The 20,186-nt window shown below is 43.8% G+C and overlaps 1 long non-coding RNA gene across 2 annotated transcripts in view; it reads right to left on the reverse strand.

The window, feature by feature from the left end:
* Window positions 1-486: 486 nt before the first annotated feature.
* LOC307181486 overlaps window positions 487-20,186 on the reverse strand; it is a 523,016-nt gene continuing 503,316 nt past the window's right edge. For both annotated transcript variants that reach the window (XR_013826879.1, XR_013826880.1), the window contains one exon: window positions 487-571. This is a non-coding gene — a long non-coding RNA (uncharacterized lncRNA). The remainder of the gene's footprint in view (window positions 572-20,186) is intronic.

The following is a 20,186-nucleotide window of genomic DNA, read 5'->3' on the forward strand; positions in this document are numbered from 1 at the left end:
AGGAAAAGAGGCAGAACGTCCACAATGATGCACTTGGCCAAAAAGTGCATATGCGTTTTTTCCTGAATATATTCAGGAAAAAACGCATACGCCCTTTTTGGCCAACCAAGCAAGCTTGCAAAGGAAATCTGCACTACAATGAAGTCTCACTTCCCCCCGGTCAAAAGGGCCATCTGAAAAAAGTGTAAAATCCAGAAAGGGAGGACAGGCCATGGAGAACGGGGAGCCTTGTTATGCTGATGGGCGGGATGTAAATTGCCAACAGACACTCGGGAGAAGTGTATGGTGTTTCCTGAAACATCTAAAAAACAAAGCAACAGAGCCTGGGGCACTTCCACTTATGGTCCTATAGCTTAGGGAAATTAAAATCAAAAAGACACAGCCACCCCAAAGTTTGGGACGCCTCTGTTTACAAGAACCTCGTTTACAGTACAAGTTCAACATCGCAGAAAGTGAAAAATGGATAAAGAAGTTGTGGTATTTACTTACAAAGCAATATCACTCAGCAATGAAATCTATGTCTTCAGGCCCTTAGCAGCACAATGAGTGGATTCAGGTATGATGATTCTAACTGAAATAAGTCACACAGAAAAAGAAACATCATAAGATATCACTAATACACGGAATGTAAACTTGGCTACACAGGAACTGAATTCCAAAACAGAACAGGGTCTCAAATTTAGAAAACCAACTTATGCTTGCTTAAGGGGAAAGGTGAGTTGGGGTGCTGCATAAAACCACAGATTGAAATGAGCACAGATAAAGTTCCTTAAGCCAAATATGGAATAGACAAGAGCTACTCCTTGCTCAACAAAATAGACTCAACACCGCATATTAAACGCCTAAGAATGTACCTGACTAGTAAGTATCTTAAAACCTATGGATTGCTATGTCTCCGAAAGGGAATCAAGCATGTGTACAGGGGCATAAACGCAGCAGTGATAGGATTGGAGAGGTTCGGTGAGCAAATGAAGACCCTTTGAAGTCATATTGCATGGTACCCATTCCACGGGTTTCAACTAACCAGGTTTAAGGTATTCTTCCTTCAGCTAAAACATGCATGTGGAACCTAGAGTATGATCAACCATGTGATCGGGAGATGTGTTCAAATATGTCTCAGTTTTCGTACCCTGGTACTCGGGTGCAACATTCCAGATGCTTTACTAACACACTCCCCACTTGGAGAGTAAGTCCCTTTAACCTCCTGTTTGGCCCAGTTTGCAATTTCTGCGGAAGATGAACAGGAATAGCGAGAACCAATGAGAGACTAGCTGGAGGTGTCTGGACTGGCAAATTTAACTCTCATTTCCCACCAGGAAGAGGAATTAACCAAAGGATCAGCGTTCCGTGCCGGGACCAGATTAGGGCCTGAAACCATCCTGCGGTGTTGCGGCCAGCTCACAAGAAAGCGAGTTGAAGAAAGGAGCTCAGGGGCACTGTAATTCACAAACCTGCAGAGTTATAAATGACAGCTATCGTCCAAAAATATACTGAAGTAAGGCTGCCAAGAGGACTTGAAAGCGGGGCAGAATTGCAGGAAACCGATTTCAGGAGGTAGACTGGAATTGCATTGAAAGCATAGGAAAAGAGGCAGAACGTCCACAATGATGCACTTGGACAAAAAGGGCGTATGCGTTTTTTCCTGAATATATTCAGGAAAAAACGCATACGCACTTTTTGGCCAACCAAGCAAGCTTGCAAAGGAAATCTGCACTACAATGAAGTCTCACTTCCCCCCGGTCAAAAGGGCCATCTGAATAAAGTGTAAAATCCAGAAAGGCAGGACAGGCCATGGAGAACTGGGAGCCTTGTTATGCTGATGGGCGGGATGTCAATTGCCAACAGACACTCGGGAGAAGTGTATGGTGTTTCCTGAAACATCTAAAAAACAAAGCAACAGAGACTAGGGCACTTCCACTTATGCTCCTATAGCTTAGGGAAATTAAAATCAAAAAGACACAGCCACCCCAAAGTTTGGGACGCCTCTGTTTACAAGAACCTCATTTACAGTACAAGTTCAACATCGCAGAAAGTGAAAAATGGATAAAGAAGTTGTGGTATTTACTTACAAAGCAATATCACTCAGCAATGAAATCTATGTCATCAGGCCCTTAGCAGCACAATGAGTGGATTCAGGTATGATGATTCTAACTGAAATAAGTCACACAGAAAAAGAAACATCATAAGATATCAGTAATACACGGAATGTAAACTTGGCTACACAGGAACTGAATTACAGAACAGAACAGGGTCTCAAATTTAGAAAACCATCTTATGCTTGCTTAAGGGGAAAGGTGAGTTGGGGTGCTGCATAAAACCAGAGATTGAAATGAGCACAGATAAAGTTCCTTAAGCCAAATATGGAATAGACAAGAGCTACTCCTTGCTCAACGAAATGGACTCAACACCGCATATTAAACGCCTAAGAATGTACCTGACTAGTAAGTATCTTAAAACCTATGGATTGCTATGTCTCCGAAAGAGAATCAAGCGTGTGTACAGGGGCATAAACGCAGCAGTGATAGGATTGGAGAGGTTCGGTGAGCAAATGAAGACCCTTTGAAGTCATATTGCATGGTACCCATTCCACGGGTTTCAACTACCCAGGTTTAAGGTATTCTTCCTTCAGCTAAAACATGCATGTGGAACCTAGAGTATGGTCAACCATGTGATCGGGAGACGTGTTCAAATATGTCTCAGTTTTCGTACCCTGGTACTCGGGTGCAACATTCCAGACGCTTTACTAACACTCTCCCGACTTGGAGAGTCAGTCCCTTTAACCTCCTGTTTGGCCCAGTTTGCAATTTCTGCGGAAGATGAACAGGAATAGCGAGAACCAATGAGAGACTAGCTGGAGGTGTCTGGACGGGCAAATTTAACTCTCATTTCGCACCAGGAAGAGGAATTAACCAAAGGCTCAGCGTGCCGTGCCGGAACCAGATTAGGGCCTGAAGCCATCCTGCGGTGTTGCGGCCAGCTCACAAGAAAGAGAGTTGAAGAAAGGAGCTCAGGGGCACTGTAATTCACAAACCTGCAGAGTTATAAATGACAGCTATCGTCCAAAAATATACTGAAGTAAGGCTGCCAAGAGGACTTGAAAGCGGGGCAGAATTGCAGGAAACCAATTTCAGGAGGTAGACTGGAATTGCATTGAAAGCATAGGAAAAGAGGCAGAGCGTCCACAATGATGCACTTGGCCAAAAAGGGCGTATGCGTTTTTTCCTGAATATATTCAGGAAAAAACGCATACGCCCTTTTTGGCCAACCAAGCAAGCTTGCAAAGGAAATCTGCACTACAATGAAGTCTCACTTCCCCCTGGTCAAACGGGCAATCTGAAAAAAGTGTAAAATCCAGAAAGGCAGGACAGGCCATGGAGAACTGGGAGCCTTGTTATGCTGATGGGCGGGATGTAAATTGCCAACAGACACTCGGGAGAAGTGTATGGTGTTTCCTGAAACATCTAAAAAACAAAGCAACAGAGCCTAGGGCACTTCCACTTATGGTCCTATAGCTTAGGGAAATTAAAATCAAAAAGACACAGCCACCAAAGTTTGGGACGCCTCTGTTTACAAGAACTTCGTTTACCGTACAAGTTCAATATCACAGAAAGTGAAAAATGGATAAAGAACTTGTGGTACTTACGTACAATGCAGTATCACTCCGCAATGAAATCTATGAAATCAGGCCCGTAGCAGCATAATGAGTGGATTAAGGTACGATGAATCTAACTGAAATAAGTCATACAGAAAAAGAAACATCATAAGATATCAGTAATACACGGAATGTAAACTTGGCTACACAGGAACTGAATTACAGAACAGAACAGGGTTTCAAATTTAGAAAACCAACTTATGCTTGCTTAAGGGGAAAGGTGAGTTGGGGTGCTGCATAAAACCAGAGATTGAAATGAGCACAGATAAAGTTCCTTAAGCCAAATATGGAATAGACAAGAGCTACTCCTTGCTCAACGAAATGGACTCAACACCGCATATTAAACGCCTAAGAATGTACCTGACTAGTAAGTATCTTAAAACCTATGGATTGCTATGTCTCCGAAAGAGAATCAAGCATGTGTACAGGGGCATAAATGCAGCAGTGATAGGACTCGAGAGGTTCGGTGAGCAAATGAAGACACTTTGAAGTCAGATTGCATGGTACCCATTCCACGGGTCTCAACTCTCCAGGTTTAAGGTATTCTTCCTTCAGCTAAAACATGCATGTGGAACCTAGAGCATGATCAACCATGTGATCGGGAGACGTGTTCAAATATGTCTCAGTTTTCGTACCCTGGTACTCGGGTGCAACATTCCAAACGCTTTACTAACACTCTCCCGACTTGGAGAGTCAGTCCCTTTAACCTCCTGTTTGGCCCAGTTTGCAATTTCTGCGGAAGATAAACAGGAATAGCGAGAACCAATGAGAGACTAGCTGGAGGTGTCTGGACGGGCAAATTTAACTCTCATTTCCCACCAGGAAGAGGAATTAAGCAAAGGATCAGCGTGCCGTGCCGGAACCAGATTAGGGCCTGAAGCCATCCTGCGGTGTTGCGGCCAGCTCACAAGAAATCGAGTTGAAGAAAGGAGCTCAGGGGCACTGTAATTCACAAACCTGCAGAGTTATAAATGACAGCTATCGTCCAAAAATATACTGAAGTAAGGCTGCCAAGAGGACTTGAAAGCGGGGCAGAATTGCAGGAAACCGATTTCAGGAGGTAGACTGGAATTGCATTGAAAGCATAGGAAAAGAGGCAGAGCGTCCACAATGATGCACTTGCCCAAAAAGGGCGTATGCATTTTTTCCTGAATATATTCAGGAAAAAACGCATAAGCACTTTTTGGCCAACCAAGCAAGCTTGCAAAGGAAATCTGCACTACAATGAAGTCTCACTTCCCCCTGGTCAAACGGGCCATCTGAAAAAAGTGTAAAATCCAGAAAGGCACGACAGGCAATGGAGAACTGGGAGCCTTGTTATGCTGATGGGTGGGATGTAAATTGCCAACAGACACTCGGGAGAAGTGTATGGTGTTTCCTGAAACATCTAAAAAACAAAGCAACAGAGCCTAGGGCACTTCCACTTATGGTCCTATAGCTTAGGGAAATTAAAATCAAAAAGACACAGCCACCCCAAAGTTTGGGACGCCTCTGTTTACAAGAACCTCGTTTACCGTACAAGTTCAATATCACAGAAAGTGAAAAATGGATAAAGAACTTGTGGTACTTAGGTACAATGCAGTATCACTCAGCAATGAAATCTATGTCATCAGGCCCGTAGCAGCACAATGAGTGGATTCAGGTACGATGATTCTAACTGAAATAATTCACACAGAAAAAGAAACATCATAAGATATCACTAATACACGGAATGTAAACTTGGCTACACAGGAACTGAATTACAGAACAGAACAGGGTATCAAATTTAGAAAACCAACTTATGCTTGCTTAAGGGGAAAGGTGAGTTGGGGTGCTGCATAAAACCAGAGATTGAAATGAGCACAGATAAAGTTCCTTAAGCCAAATATGGAATAGACAAGAGCTACTCCTTGCTCAACGAAATGGACTCAACACCGCATATTAAACGCCTAAGAATGTACCTGACTAGTAAGTATCTTAAAACCTATGGATTGCTATGTCTCCGAAAGAGAATCAAGCATGTGTACAGGGGCATAAACGCAGCAGTGATAGGATTGGAGAGGTTTGGTGAGCAAATGAAGACCCTTTGAAGTCATATTGCATGGTACCCATTCCACGGGTTTCAACTACCCAGGTTTAAGGTATTCTTCCTTCAGCTAAAACATGCACGTGGAACCTAGAGTATGATCAACCATGTGATCGGGAGACGTGTTCAAATATGTCTCAGTTTTCGTACCCTGGTACTCGGGTGCAACATTCCAGATGCTTTACTAACACTCTCCCGACTTGGAGAGTCAGCGCCTTTAACCTCCTGTTTGGCCCAGTTTGCAATTTCTGCGGAAGATGAACAGGAATAGGGAGAACCAATGAGAGACTAGCTGGAGGTGTCTGGACGGGCAAATTTAACTCTCATTTCCCACCAGGAAGAGGAAACCACCAAAGGCTCAGCGTGCCATGCCGGAACCAGATTAGGGCCTGAAGCCATCCTGCGGTGTTGCTGCCAGCTCACAAGAAAGTGAGTTGAAGAAAGGAGCTCAGGGGCACTGTAATTCACAATCCTGCAGAGTTATAAATGACAGCTATCGTCCAAAAATATACTGAAGTAAGGCTGCCAAGAGGACTTGAAAGCGGGGCAGAATTGCAGGAAACCAATTTCAGGAGGTAGACTGGAACTGCATTGAAAGCATAGGAAAAGAGGCAGAACGTCCACAATGATGCACTTGGCCAAAAAGGGCGTATGCGTTTTTTCCTGAATATATTCAGGAAAAAACGCATACGCCCTTTTTGGCCAACCAAGCAAGCTTGCAAAGGAAATCTGCACTACAATGAAGTCTCACTTCCCCCCTGTCAAAAGGGCCATCTGAAAAAAGTGTAAAATCCAGAAAGGCAGGACAGGCCATGGAGAACTGGGAGCCTTGTTATGCTGATGGGTGGGATGTCAATTGCCAACAGACACTCGGGAGAAGTGTATGGTGTTTCCTGAAACATCTAAAAAACAAAGAAACAGAACCTAGGGCACTTCCACTTATGGTCCTATAGCTTAGGGAAATTAAAATCAAAAAGACACAGCCACCCCAAAGTTTGGGACGCCTCTGTTTACAAGAACCTCGTTTACAGTACAAGTTCAACATCGCAGAAAGTGAAAAATGGATAAAGAAGTTGTGGTATTTACTTACAAAGCAATATCACTCAGCAATGAAATCTATGTCATCAGGCCCTTAGCAGCACAGTGAGTGGATTCAGGTATGATGATTCTAACTGAAATAAGTCACACAGAAAAAGAAACATCATAAGATATCACTAATACACGGAATGTAAACTTGGTTACACAGGAACTGAATTCCAAAACAGAACAGGGTCTCAAATTTAGAAAACCAACTTATGCTTGCTTAAGGGGAAAGGTGAGTTGGGGTGCTGCATAAAACCAGAGATTGAAATGAGCACAGATAAAGTTCCTTAAGCCAAATATGGAATAGACAAGAGCTACTCCTTGCTCAACGAAATGGACTCAACACCCCATATTAAACGCCTAAGAATGTACCTGACTAGTAAGTATCTTAAAACCTATGGATTGCTATGTTTCCAAAAGAGAATCAAGCGTGTGTGCAGGGGCATAAACGCAGCAGTGATAGGATTGGAGAGGTTCGGTGAGCAAATGAAGACCCTTTGAAGTCATATTGCATGGTACCCATTCCACGGGTCTCAACTCTCCAGGTTTAAGGTATTCTTCCTTCAGCTAAAACATGCATGTGGAACCCAGAGTATGATCAACCATGTGAACGGGAGATGTGTTCAAATATGTCTCAGTTTTCCTCCCCTGGCACTCGGGTGCAACATTCCACACGCTTTACTAACACTCTCCCCACTTGGAGAGTCAGCGCCTTTAACCTCCTGTTTGGCCCAGTTTGCAATTTCTGCGGAAGATGAACAGGAATAGGGAGAACCAATGAGAGACTAGCTGGAGGTGTCTGGACGGGCAAATATAACTCTCATTTCCCACCAGGAAGAGGAAATAACCAAAGGCTCAGCGTGCTGTGCCAGAACCAGATTAGGGCCTGAAGCCATCCTGCGGTGTTGCGGCCAGCTCAAAAGAAAGCGAGTTGAAGAAAGGAGCTCAGGGGCACTGTAATTCACAAACCTGCAGAGTTATAAATGACAGCTATCGTCCAAAAATAGACTGAAGTAAGGCTGCCAAGAGGACTTGAAAGCGGGGCAGAATTGCAGGAAACCGATTTCAGGCGGTAGACTGGAATTGCATTGAAAACATAGGAAAAGAGGCAGAACGTCCACAATGATGCACTTGGCCAAAAAGGGCGTATGCGTTTTTTCCTGAATATATTCAGGAAAAAATACATACGCCCTTCTTGGCCAACCAAGCAAGCTTGCAAAGGAAATCTGCACTACAATGAAGTCTCACTTCCCCCCGGTCAAAAGGGCCATCTGAAAAAAGTGTAAAATCCAGAAAGGCAGGACAGGCCATGGAGAACTGGGAGCCTTGTTATGCTGATGGGTGGGATGTCAATTGCCAACAGACACTCCGGAGAAGTGTATGGTGTTTCCTGAAACATCTAAAAAACAAAGCAACAGAGCCTAGGGCACTTCCACTTATGGTCCTATAGCTTAGGGAAATTAAAATAAAAAAGACACAGCCACCCCAAAGTTTGGGACGCCTCTGTTTACAAGAACCTCGTTTACAGTACATGTTCAATATCACAGAAATTGAAAAATGGATAAAGAACTTGTGGTACTTACGTACAATGCAGTATCACTCAGCAATGAAATCTATGTCATCAGGCCCGTAGCAGCATAATGACTGTATTCAGGTACGATGATTCTAACTGAAATAATTCACACAGAAAAAGAAACATCATAAGATATCAGTAATACACGGAATGTAAACTTGCCTACACAGGAACTGAATTCCAAAACAGAACAGGGTCTCAAATTTAGAAAACCAACTTATGCTTGCTTAAGGGGAAAGGTGAGTTGGGGTGCTGCATAAAACCAGAGATTGAAATGAGCACAGATAAAGTTCCTTAAGCCAAATATGGAATAGACAAGAGCTACTCCTTGCTCAACGAAATGGACTCAACACCCCATATTAAACGCCTAAGAATGTACCTGACTAGTAAGTATCTGAAAACCTATGGATTGCTATGTCTCCAAAAGAGAATCAAGCGTGTGTACAGGGGCATAAACGCAGCAGTGATAGGATTGGAGAGGTTCGGTGAGCAAATGAAGACCCTTTGAAGTCATATTGCATGGTACCCATTCCACGGGTCTCAACTCTCCAGGTTTAAGGTATTCTTCCTTCAGCTAAAACATGCATGTGGAACCCAGAGTATGGCCAACCGTGTGAACGGGAGACGTGTTCAAATATGTCTCAGTTTTCGTACCCTGGTACTCGGGTGCAACATTCCAGACGCTTTACTAACACTCTCCCGACTTGGAGAGTCAGTCCCTTTAACCTCCTGTTTGGCCCAGTTTGCAATTTCTGCGGAAGATGAACAGGAATAGCGAGAACCAATGAGAGACTAGCTGGAGGTGTCTGGACGGGCAAATTTAACTCTCATTTCCCACCAGGAAGAGGAATTAACCAAAGGCTCAGCGTGCCGTGCCGGAATGAGATTAGGGCCTGAAGCCATCTTGCGGTGTTGCGGCCAGGTCACAAGAAAGCGAGTTGAAGAAAGGAGCTCAGGGGCACTGTAATTCACAAACCTGCAGAGTTATAAATGACAGCTATCGTCCGAAAATATACTGAAGTAAGGCTGCCAAGAGGACTTGAAAGCAGGGCAGAATTGCAGGAAACCGATTTCAGGAGGTAGACTGGAATTGCATTGAAAGCATAGGAAAAGAGGCAGAACGTCCACAATGATGCACTTGGCCAAAAAGGGCGTATGCGTTTTTTCCTGAATATATTCAGGAAAAAACGCATACGCCCTTTTTGGCCAACCAAGCAAACTTGCAAAGGAAATCTGCACTACAATGAAGTCTCACTTCCCCCCGGTCAAAAGGGCCATCTGAAAAAAGTGTAAAATCCAGAAAGGCAGGACAGGCCATGGAGAACTGGGAGCCTTGTTATGCTGATGGGTGCGATGTCAATTGCCAACAGACACTCCGCAGAAGTGTATGGTGTTTCCTGAAACATCTAAAAAACAAAGCAACAGAGCCTAGGGCACTTCCACTTATGGTCCTATAGCTTAGGGAAATTAAAATAAAAAAGACACAGCCACCCCAAAGTTTGGGACGCCTCTGTTTACAAGAACCTCGTTTACAGTACATGTTCAATATCACAGAAATTGAAAAATGGATAAAGAACTTGTGGTACTTACGTACAATGCAGTATCACTCAGCAATGAAATCTATGTCATCAGGCCCGTAGCAGCATAATGACTGTATTCAGGTACGATGATTCTAACTGAAATAATTCACACAGAAAAAGAAACATCATAAGATATCAGTAATACACGGAATGTAAACTTGCCTACACAGGAACTGAATTCCAAAACAGAACAGGGTCTCAAATTTAGAAAACCAACTTATGCTTGCTTAAGGGGAAAGGTGAGTTGGGGTGCTGCATAAAACCAGAGATTGAAATGAGCACAGATAAAGTTCCTTAAGCCAAATATGGAATAGACAAGAGCTACTCCTTGCTCAACGAAATGGACTCAACACCCCATATTAAACGCCTAAGAATGTACCTGACTAGTAAGTATCTGAAAACCTATGGATTGCTATGTCTCCAAAAGAGAATCAAGCGTGTGTACAGGGGCATAAACGCAGCAGTGATAGGATTGGAGAGGTTCGGTGAGCAAATGAAGACCCTTTGAAGTCATATTGCATGGTACCCATTCCACGGGTCTCAACTCTCCAGGTTTAAGGTATTCTTCCTTCAGCTAAAACATGCATGTGGAACCCAGAGTATGGCCAACCGTGTGAACGGGAGACGTGTTCAAATATGTCTCAGTTTTCGTACCCTGGTACTCGGGTGCAACATTCCAGACGCTTTACTAACACTCTCCCGACTTGGAGAGTCAGTCCCTTTAACCTCCTGTTTGGCCCAGTTTGCAATTTCTGCGGAAGATGAACAGGAATAGCGAGAACCAATGAGAGACTAGCTGGAGGTGTCTGGACGGGCAAATTTAACTCTCATTTCCCACCAGGAAGAGGAATTAACCAAAGGCTCAGCGTGCCGTGCCGGAATGAGATTAGGGCCTGAAGCCATCTTGCGGTGTTGCGGCCAGGTCACAAGAAAGCGAGTTGAAGAAAGGAGCTCAGGGGCACTGTAATTCACAAACCTGCAGAGTTATAAATGACAGCTATCGTCCGAAAATATACTGAAGTAAGGCTGCCAAGAGGACTTGAAAGCAGGGCAGAATTGCAGGAAACCGATTTCAGGAGGTAGACTGGAATTGCATTGAAAGCATAGGAAAAGAGGCAGAACGTCCACAATGATGCACTTGGCCAAAAAGGGCGTATGCGTTTTTTCCTGAATATATTCAGGAAAAAACGCATACGCCCTTTTTGGCCAACCAAGCAAACTTGCAAAGGAAATCTGCACTACAATGAAGTCTCACTTCCCCCCGGTCAAAAGGGCCATCTGAAAAAAGTGTAAAATCCAGAAAGGCAGGACAGGCCATGGAGAACTGGGAGCCTTGTTATGCTGATGGGTGGGATGTCAATTGCCAACAGACACTCCGCAGAAGTGTATGGTGTTTCCTGAAACATCTAAAAAACAAAGCAACAGAGCCTAGGGCACTTCCACTTATGGTCCTATAGCTTAGGGAAATTAAAATAAAAAAGACACAGCCACCCCAAAGTTTGGGACGCCTCTGTTTACAAGAACCTCGTTTACAGTACATGTTCAATATCACAGAAAATGAAAAATGGATAAAGAACTTGTGGTACTTACGTACAATGCAGTATCACTCAGCAATGAAATCTATGTCATCAGGCCCGTAGCAGCATAATGACTGTATTCAGGTACGATGATTCTAACTGAAATAATTCACACAGAAAAAGAAACATCATAAGATATCAGTAATACACGGAATGTAAACTTGCCTACACAGGAACTGAATTCCAAAACAGAACAGAGTCTCAAATTTAGAAAACCAACTTATGCTTGCTTAAGGGGAAAGGTGAGTTGGGGTGCTGCATAAAACCAGAGATTGAAATGAGCACAGATAAAGTTCCTTAAGCCAAATATGGAATAGACAAGAGCTACTCCTTGCTCAACGAAATGGACTCAACACCCCATATTAAACGCCTAAGAATGTACCTGACTAGTAAGTATCTGAAAACCTATGGATTGCTATGTCTCCAAAAGAGAATCAAGCGTGTGTACAGGGGCATAAACGCAGCAGTGATAGGATTGGAGAGGTTCGGTGAGCAAATGAAGACCCTTTGAAGTCATATTGCATGGTACCCATTCCACGGGTCTCAACTCTCCAGGTTTAAGGTATTCTTCCTTCAGCTAAAACATGCATGTGGAACCCAGAGTATGGCCAACCGTGTGAACGGGAGACGTGTTCAAATATGTCTCAGTTTTCGTACCCTGGTACTCGGGTGCAACATTCCAGACGCTTTACTAACACTCTCCCGACTTGGAGAGTCAGTCCCTTTAACCTCCTGTTTGGCCCAGTTTGCAATTTCTGCGGAAGATGAACAGGAATAGCGAGAACCAATGAGAGACTAGCTGGAGGTGTCTGGACGGGCAAATTTAACTCTCATTTCCCACCAGGAAGAGGAATTAACCAAAGGCTCAGCGTGCCGTGCCGGAATGAGATTAGGGCCTGAAGCCATCTTGCGGTGTTGCGGCCAGGTCACAAGAAAGCGAGTTGAAGAAAGGAGCTCAGGGGCACTGTAATTCACAAACCTGCAGAGTTATAAATGACAGCTATCGTCCGAAAATATACTGAAGTAAGGCTGCCAAGAGGACTTGAAAGCAGGGCAGAATTGCAGGAAACCGATTTCAGGAGGTAGACTGGAATTGCATTGAAAGCATAGGAAAAGAGGCAGAACGTCCACAATGATGCACTTGGCCAAAAAGGGCGTATGCGTTTTTTCCTGAATATATTCAGGAAAAAACGCATACGCCCTTTTTGGCCAACCAAGCAAACTTGCAAAGGAAATCTGCACTACAATGAAGTCTCACTTCCCCCCGGTCAAAAGGGCCATCTGAAAAAAGTGTAAAATCCAGAAAGGCAGGACAGGCCATGGAGAACTGGGAGCCTTGTTATGCTGATGGGTGGGATGTCAATTGCCAACAGACACTCCGCAGAAGTGTATGGTGTTTCCTGAAACATCTAAAAAACAAAGCAACAGAGCCTAGGGCACTTCCACTTATGGTCCTATAGCTTAGGGAAATTAAAATAAAAAAGACACAGCCACCCCAAAGTTTGGGACGCCTCTGTTTACAAGAACCTCGTTTACAGTACATGTTCAATATCACAGAAATTGAAAAATGGATAAAGAACTTGTGGTACTTACGTACAATGCAGTATCACTCAGCAATGAAATCTATGTCATCAGGCCCGTAGCAGCATAATGAGTGTATTCAGGTACGATGATTCTAACTGAAATAATTCACACAGAAAAAGAAACATCATAAGATATCAGTAATACACGGAATGTAAACTTGGCTACACAGGAACTGAATTCCAAAACAGAACAGGGTCTCAAATTTAGAAAACCAACTTACGCTTGCTTAAGGGGAAAGGTGAGTTGGGGTGCTGCATAAAACCAGAGATTGAAATGAGCACAGATAAAGTTCCTTAAGCCAAATATGGAATAGACACTAGCTACTCCTTGCTCAACGAAATGGACTCAACACCCCATATTAAACGCCTAAGAATGTACCTGACTAGTAAGAATCTGAAAACCTATGGATTGCTATGTCTCCAAAAGAGAATCAAGCGTGTGTACAGGGGCATAAACGCAGCAGTGATAGGATTGGAGAGGTTCGGTGAGCAAATGAAGACCCTTTGAAGTCATATTGCATGGTACCCATTCCACGGGTCTCAACTCTCCAGGTTTAAGGTATTCTTCCTTCAGCTAAAACATGCATGTGGAACCCAGAGTATGGCCAACCGTGTGAACTGGAGACGTTTTCAAATATGTCTCAGTTTTCCTCCCCTGGTACTCGGGTGCAACATTCCAGACGCTTTACTAACACTCTCCCCACTTGGAGAGTCAGCGCCTTTAACCTCCTCTTTGGCCCAGTTTGCAATTGCTGCGGAAGATGAACAGGAATAGTGAGAACCAATGAGAGACTAGCTGGAGGTGTCTGAACGGGCAAATTTAACTCTCATTTCCCACCAGGAAGAGGAATTAACCAAAGGCTCAGCGTGCCATGCCGGAACCAGATTAGGGCCTTAAGCCATCCTGCGGTGTTGCGGGTAGCTCACAAGAAAGCGAGTTGAAGAAAGGAACTCAGGGGCACTGTAATTCACTAACCTGCAGAATAATAAATGACAGCTATCGTCCAAAAACATACTGAAGTAAGGCTGCCAAGAGGACTTGAAAGCGGGGAAGAATTGCAGGAAACCGATTTCAGGAGGTAGACTGGAATTGCATTTCAAGCATAGGAAAAGAGGCAGAACGTCCACAATGATGCACTTGGCCAAAAAGGGCGTATGCGTTTTTTCCTGAATATATTCAGGAAAAAACGCATACGCCCTTTTTGGCCAACCAAGCAAGCTTACAAAGGAAATCTGCACTACAATGTAGTCTCACTTCCCCCCGGTCAAAAGGGCCATCTGAAAAAAGTGTAAAATCCAGAAAGGCAGGACAGGCCATGGAGAACTGGGAGCCTTGTTATGCTGATGGGTGGGATGTCAATTGCCAACAGACACTCTGGAGAAGTGTATGGTGTTTCCTGAAACATCTAAAAAACAAAGCAACAGAGCCTAGGGCACTTCCACTTATGGTCCTATAGCTTAGGGAAATTAAAATCAAAAACACACAGCCACCCCAAAGTTTGGGACGCCTCTGTTTACAAGAACCTCGTGTACAGTACAAGTTCAACATCACAGAAAGTGAAAAATAGATAAAGAAGTTGTGGTATTTACTTACAAAGCAATATCACTCAGCAATGAAATCTGTGTCATCAGGCCCTTAGCAGCACAATCAGTGGATTCAGGTATGATGATTCTAACTGAAATAAGTCACACAGAAAAAGAAACATCATAAGATATCAGTAATACACGGAATGTAAACTTGGCTACACAGGAACTGAATTACAGAACAGAACAGGGCCTTAAATTTAGAAAACCAACATATGCTTGCTTAAGGGGAAAGGTGAGGTGGGGTGCTGCATAAAACCAGAGATTGAAATGAGCACAGATAAAGTTCCTTAAGCCAAATATGGAATAGACAAGAGCTACTCCTTGCTCAACGAAATGGACTCAACACCGCATATTAAACGCCTAAGAATGTACCTGACTAGTAAGTATCTTAAAACCTATGGATTGCTATGTCTCCAAAAGAGAATCAAGCGTGTGTACAGGGGCATAAACGCAGCAGTGATAGGATTGGAGAGGTTCGGTGAGCAAATGAAGACCCTTTGAAGTCATATTGCATGGTACCCATTCCACGGGTCTCAACTCTCCAGGTTTAAGGTATTCTTCCTTCAGCTAAAACATGCATGTGGAACCCAGAGTATGATCAACCGTGTGAACGGGAGATGTGTTCAAATATGTCTCAGTTTTCCTCCCTGGTACTCGGGTGCAACATTCCAGACGCTTTACTGACACTCTCCCCACTTGAAGAGTCAGTCCCTTTAACCTCCTGTTTGGCCCAGTTTGCAATTTCTGCGGAAGATGAACAGGAATAGCGAGAACCAATGAGAGACTAGCTGGAGGTGTCTGGACGGGCAAATTTAACTCTCATATCCCACCAGGAAGAGGAATTTACCAAAGGCTCAGAGTGCTGTGCCGGAAGCAGATTAGGGCCTGAAGCCATCCTGCGGTGTTGCGGCCAGGTCACAAGAAAGCGAGTTGAAGAAAGGAGCTCAGGGGCACTGTAATTCACAAACCTGCAGAGTTATAAATGACAGCTATCGTCCAAAAATATACTGAAGTAAGGCTGCCAAGAGGACTTGAAAGCGGTGCAGAATTGCAGGAAACCGATTTCAGGAGGTAGACTGGAATTGCATTGAAAGCATAGGAAAAGAGGCAGAACGTCCACAATGATGCACTTGGACAAAAAGGGCGTATGCGTTTTTTCCTGAATATATTCAGGAAAAAACGCATACGCCCTTTTTGGCCAACCAAGCAAGCTTGCAAAGGAAATCTGCACTATAATGAAGTCTCACTTCCCCCCGGTCAAAAGGGCCATCTGAAAAAAGTGTAAAATCCAGAAAGGCAGGACAGGCCTTGGAGAACTGGGAGCCTTGTTATGCTGATGGGTGGGATGTAAATTGCCAACAGACACTCCGGAGAAGTGTATGGTGTTTCCTGAAACATCTAAAAAACAAAGCAACAGAGCCTAGGGCACTTCCACTTATGGTCCTATAGCTTAGGGAAATTAAAATAAAAAAGACACAGCCACCCCAAAGTTTGGGACGCCTCTGTTTACAAGAACCTCGTTTACCGTACAAGTTCAATATCACAGAAAGTGAAAAATGGATAAAGAACTTGTGGTACTTACGTACAATGCAGTATCACTCAGCAATGAAATCTATGTCATCAGGCCCTTAGCAGCACAATGAGTGGATTCAGGTATGATGTTTCTAACTGAAATAAGTCACACAGAAAAAGAAACATCATAAGATATCAGTAATACACGGAATGTAAACTTGGCTACACAGGAACTGAATTACAGAACAGAACAGGGTCTCAAATTTAGAAAACCAACTTATGCTTTCTTAAGGGGAAAGGTGAGTTGGGGTGCTGCATAAAACCAGAGATTGAAATGAGCACAGATAAAGTTCCTTAAGCCAAATATGGAATAGACAAGAGCTACTCCTTGCTCAACGAAATGGACTCAACACCCCATATTAAACGCCTAAGAATGTACCTGACTAGTAAGTATCTTAAAACCTATGGATTGCTATGTCTCCGAAAGAGAAACAAGCATGTGCACAGGGGCGTAAACGCAGCAGTGATAGGATTAGGAGAGGATCGGTGAGCAAATGAAGACCCTTTGAAGTCATATTGCATGGTACCCATTCCACGGGTTTCAACTACCCAGGTTTAAGGTATTCTTCCTTCAGCTAAAACATGCATGTGGAACCTAGAGTATGATCAACCATGTGATCGGGAGATGTGTTCAAATATGTCTCAGTTTTCGTACCCTGGTACTTGGGTGCAACATTCCAGACGCTTTACTAACACTCTCCCGACTTGGAGAGTCAGTCCCTTTAACCTCCTGTTTGGCCCAGTTTGCAATTTCTGCGGAAGATGAACAGGAATAGCGAGAACCAATGAGAGACTAGCTGGAGGTGTCTGGACGGGCAAATTTAACTCTCATTTCCCACCAGGAAGAGGAATTAACCAAAGGCTCAGCGTGCCGTGCCGGAACCAGATTAGGGCCTGAAGACATCCTGTGGTGTTGCGGCCAGCTCACAAGAAAGCGAGTTGAAGAAAGGAGCTCAGGGGCACTGTAATTCAAAAACATGCAGAGTTATAAATGACAGCTATCGTCCAAAAATATACAGAAGTAAGGCTGCCAAGAGGACTTGAAAGCGGGGCAGAATTGCAGGAAACCGATTTCAGGAGGTAGACTGGAATTGCATTGAAAGCATAGGAAAAGAGGCAGAGCGTCCACAATGATGCACTTGGCCAAAAAGGGCGTATGCGTTTTTTCCTGAATATATTCAGGAAAAAACGCATACGCCCTTTTTGGCCAACCAAGCAAACTTGCAAAGGAAATCTGCACTACAATGAAGTCTCACTTCCCCCCGGTCAAAAGCGCCATCTGAAAAAAGTGTAAAATCCAGAAAGGCAGGACAGGCCATGGAGAACTGGGAGCCTTGTTATGCTGATGGGCGGGATGTCAACTGCCAACAGACACTTGGGAGAAGTGTATGGTGTTTCCTGAAACATCTAAAAAACAAAGCAACAGAGCCTAGGGCACTTCCACTTATGGTCCTATAGCTTAGGGAAATTAAAATCAAAAAGACACAGCCACCCCAAAGTTTGGGACGCCTCTGTTTACAAGAACCTCGTTTACAGTACAAGTTCAAAATCGCAGAAAGTGAGAAATGGATAAAGAAGTTGTGATATTTACTTACAAAGCAATATCACTCAACAATGAAATCTATGTCATCAGGCCCTTAGCAGCACAATGAGTGGATTCAGGTATGATGATTCTAACTGAAATAAGTCACACAGAAAAAGAAACATCATAAGATATCACTAATACACGGAATGTAAACTTGGCTACACAGGAACTGAATTCCAAAACAGAACAGGGTCTCAAATTTAGAAAACCAAATTATGCTTGCTTAAGGGGAAAGGTGAGTTGGGGTGCTGCATAAAACCAGAGATTGAAATGAGCACAGATAAATTTCCTTACGCCAAATATGGAATAGACAAGAGCTACTCCTTGCTCAACGAAATGGACTCAACACCGCATATTAAACGCCTAAGAATGTACCTGACTTGTAAGTATCTTAAAACCTATGGATTGCTATGTCTCCGAAAGAGAATCAAGCATGTGGACAGGGGCATAAACGCAGCAGTGATAGGATTGGAGAGGTTCGGTGAGCAAATGAAGACCCTTTGAAGTCATATTGCATGGTACCCATTCCACGGGTTTCAACTACCCAGGTTTAAGGTATTCTTCCTTCAGCTAAAACATGCATGTGGAACCTAGAGTATGATCAACCATGTGATCGGGAGATGTGTTCAAATATGTCTCAGTTTTCGTACCCTGGTACTCGGGTGCAACATTCCAGACGCTTTACTAACACTCTCCCCATTTGGAGAGTAAGTCCCTTTAACCTCCTGTTTGGCCCAGTTTGCAATTTCTGCGGAAGATGAACAGGAATAGCGAGAACCAATCAGAGACTAGCTGGAGGTGTCTGGACTGGCAAATTTAACTCTCATTTCCCACCAGGAAGAGGAATTAACCAAAGGATCAGCGTTCCGTGCCGGGACCAGATTAGGGCCTGAAACCATCCTGCGGTGTTGCGGCCAGCTCACAAGAAAGCGAGTTGAAGAAAGGAGCTCAGGGGCACTGTAATGCACAAACCTGCAGAGTTATAAATGACAGCTATCGTCCAAAAATATACTGAAGTAAGGCTGCCAAGAGGACTTGAAAGCGGGGCAGAATTGCAGGAAACCGATTTCAGGAGGTAGACTGGAATTGCATTGAAAGCATAGGAAAAGAGGCAGAACGTCCACAATGATGCACTTGGCCAAAAAGGGCGTATGCGTTTTTTCCTGAATATATTCAGGAAAAAACGCATACGCCCTTTTTGGCCAACCAAGCAAGCTTGCAAAGGAAATCTGCACTACAATGAAGTCTCACTTCCCCCCGGTCAAAAGGGCCATCTGAAAAAAGTGTAAAATCCAGAAAGTCAGGACAGGCCATGGAGAACTGGGAGCCTTGTTATGCTGATGGGCGGGATGTAAATTGCCAACAGACACTCGGGAGAAGTGTATGGTGTTTCCTGAAACATCTAAGAAACAAAGCAACAGAGCCTAGGGCACTTCCACTTATGGTCCTATAGCTTAGGGAAATTAAAATCAAAAAGACACAGCCACCCCAAAGTTTGGGACGCCTCTGTTTACAAGAACCTCGTTTACCGTACAAGTTCAATATCACAGAAAGTGAAAAACGGATAAAGAACTTGTGGTACTTACGTACAATGCAGTATCACTCAGCAATGAAATCTATGTCATAAGGCCCATAGCAGCATAATGAGTGGATTCAGGTACGATGATTCTAACTGAAATAAGTCACACAGAAAAAGAAACATCATAAGATATCAGTAATACACGGAATGTAAACTTGGCTACACAGGAACTGAATGACAGAACAGAACAGGGTCTCAAATTTAGAAAACCAACTTATGCTTGCTTAAGGGGAAAGGTGAGTTGGGGTGCTGCATAAAACCAGAGATTGAAATGAGCACAGATAAAGTTCCTTAAGCCAAGTATTTAATAGACAAGAGCTACTCCTTGCTGAACGAAATGGACTCAACACCGCACATTAAACGCCTAAGAATGTACCTGACTAGTAAGTATCTTAAAACCTATGGATTGCTATGTCTCCGAAAGAGAATCAAGCATGTGTACAGGGGCATAAATGCAGCAGTGATAGGACTCGAGAGGTCCGTGACAAATGAAGACCCTTTGAAGTCATATTGCATGGTACCCATTCCACGGGTCTCAACTCTCCAGGTTTAAGGTATTCTTCCTTCAGCTAAAACATGCATGTGGAACCCAGAGTATGATCAACCATGTGAACGGGAGATGTGTTCAAATATGTCTCAGTTTTCCTCCCCTGGCACTCGGGTGCAACATTCCACACGCTTTACTAACACTCTCCCCACTTGGAGAGTCAGCGCCTTTAACCTCCTGTTTGGCCCAGTTTGCAATTTCTG

This window comes from Stenella coeruleoalba (genome assembly GCF_951394435.1).
Source record: "Stenella coeruleoalba genome assembly, contig: scaffold_144, whole genome shotgun sequence".
Classification (NCBI taxonomy): Eukaryota; Metazoa; Chordata; class Mammalia; order Artiodactyla; family Delphinidae; genus Stenella; species Stenella coeruleoalba.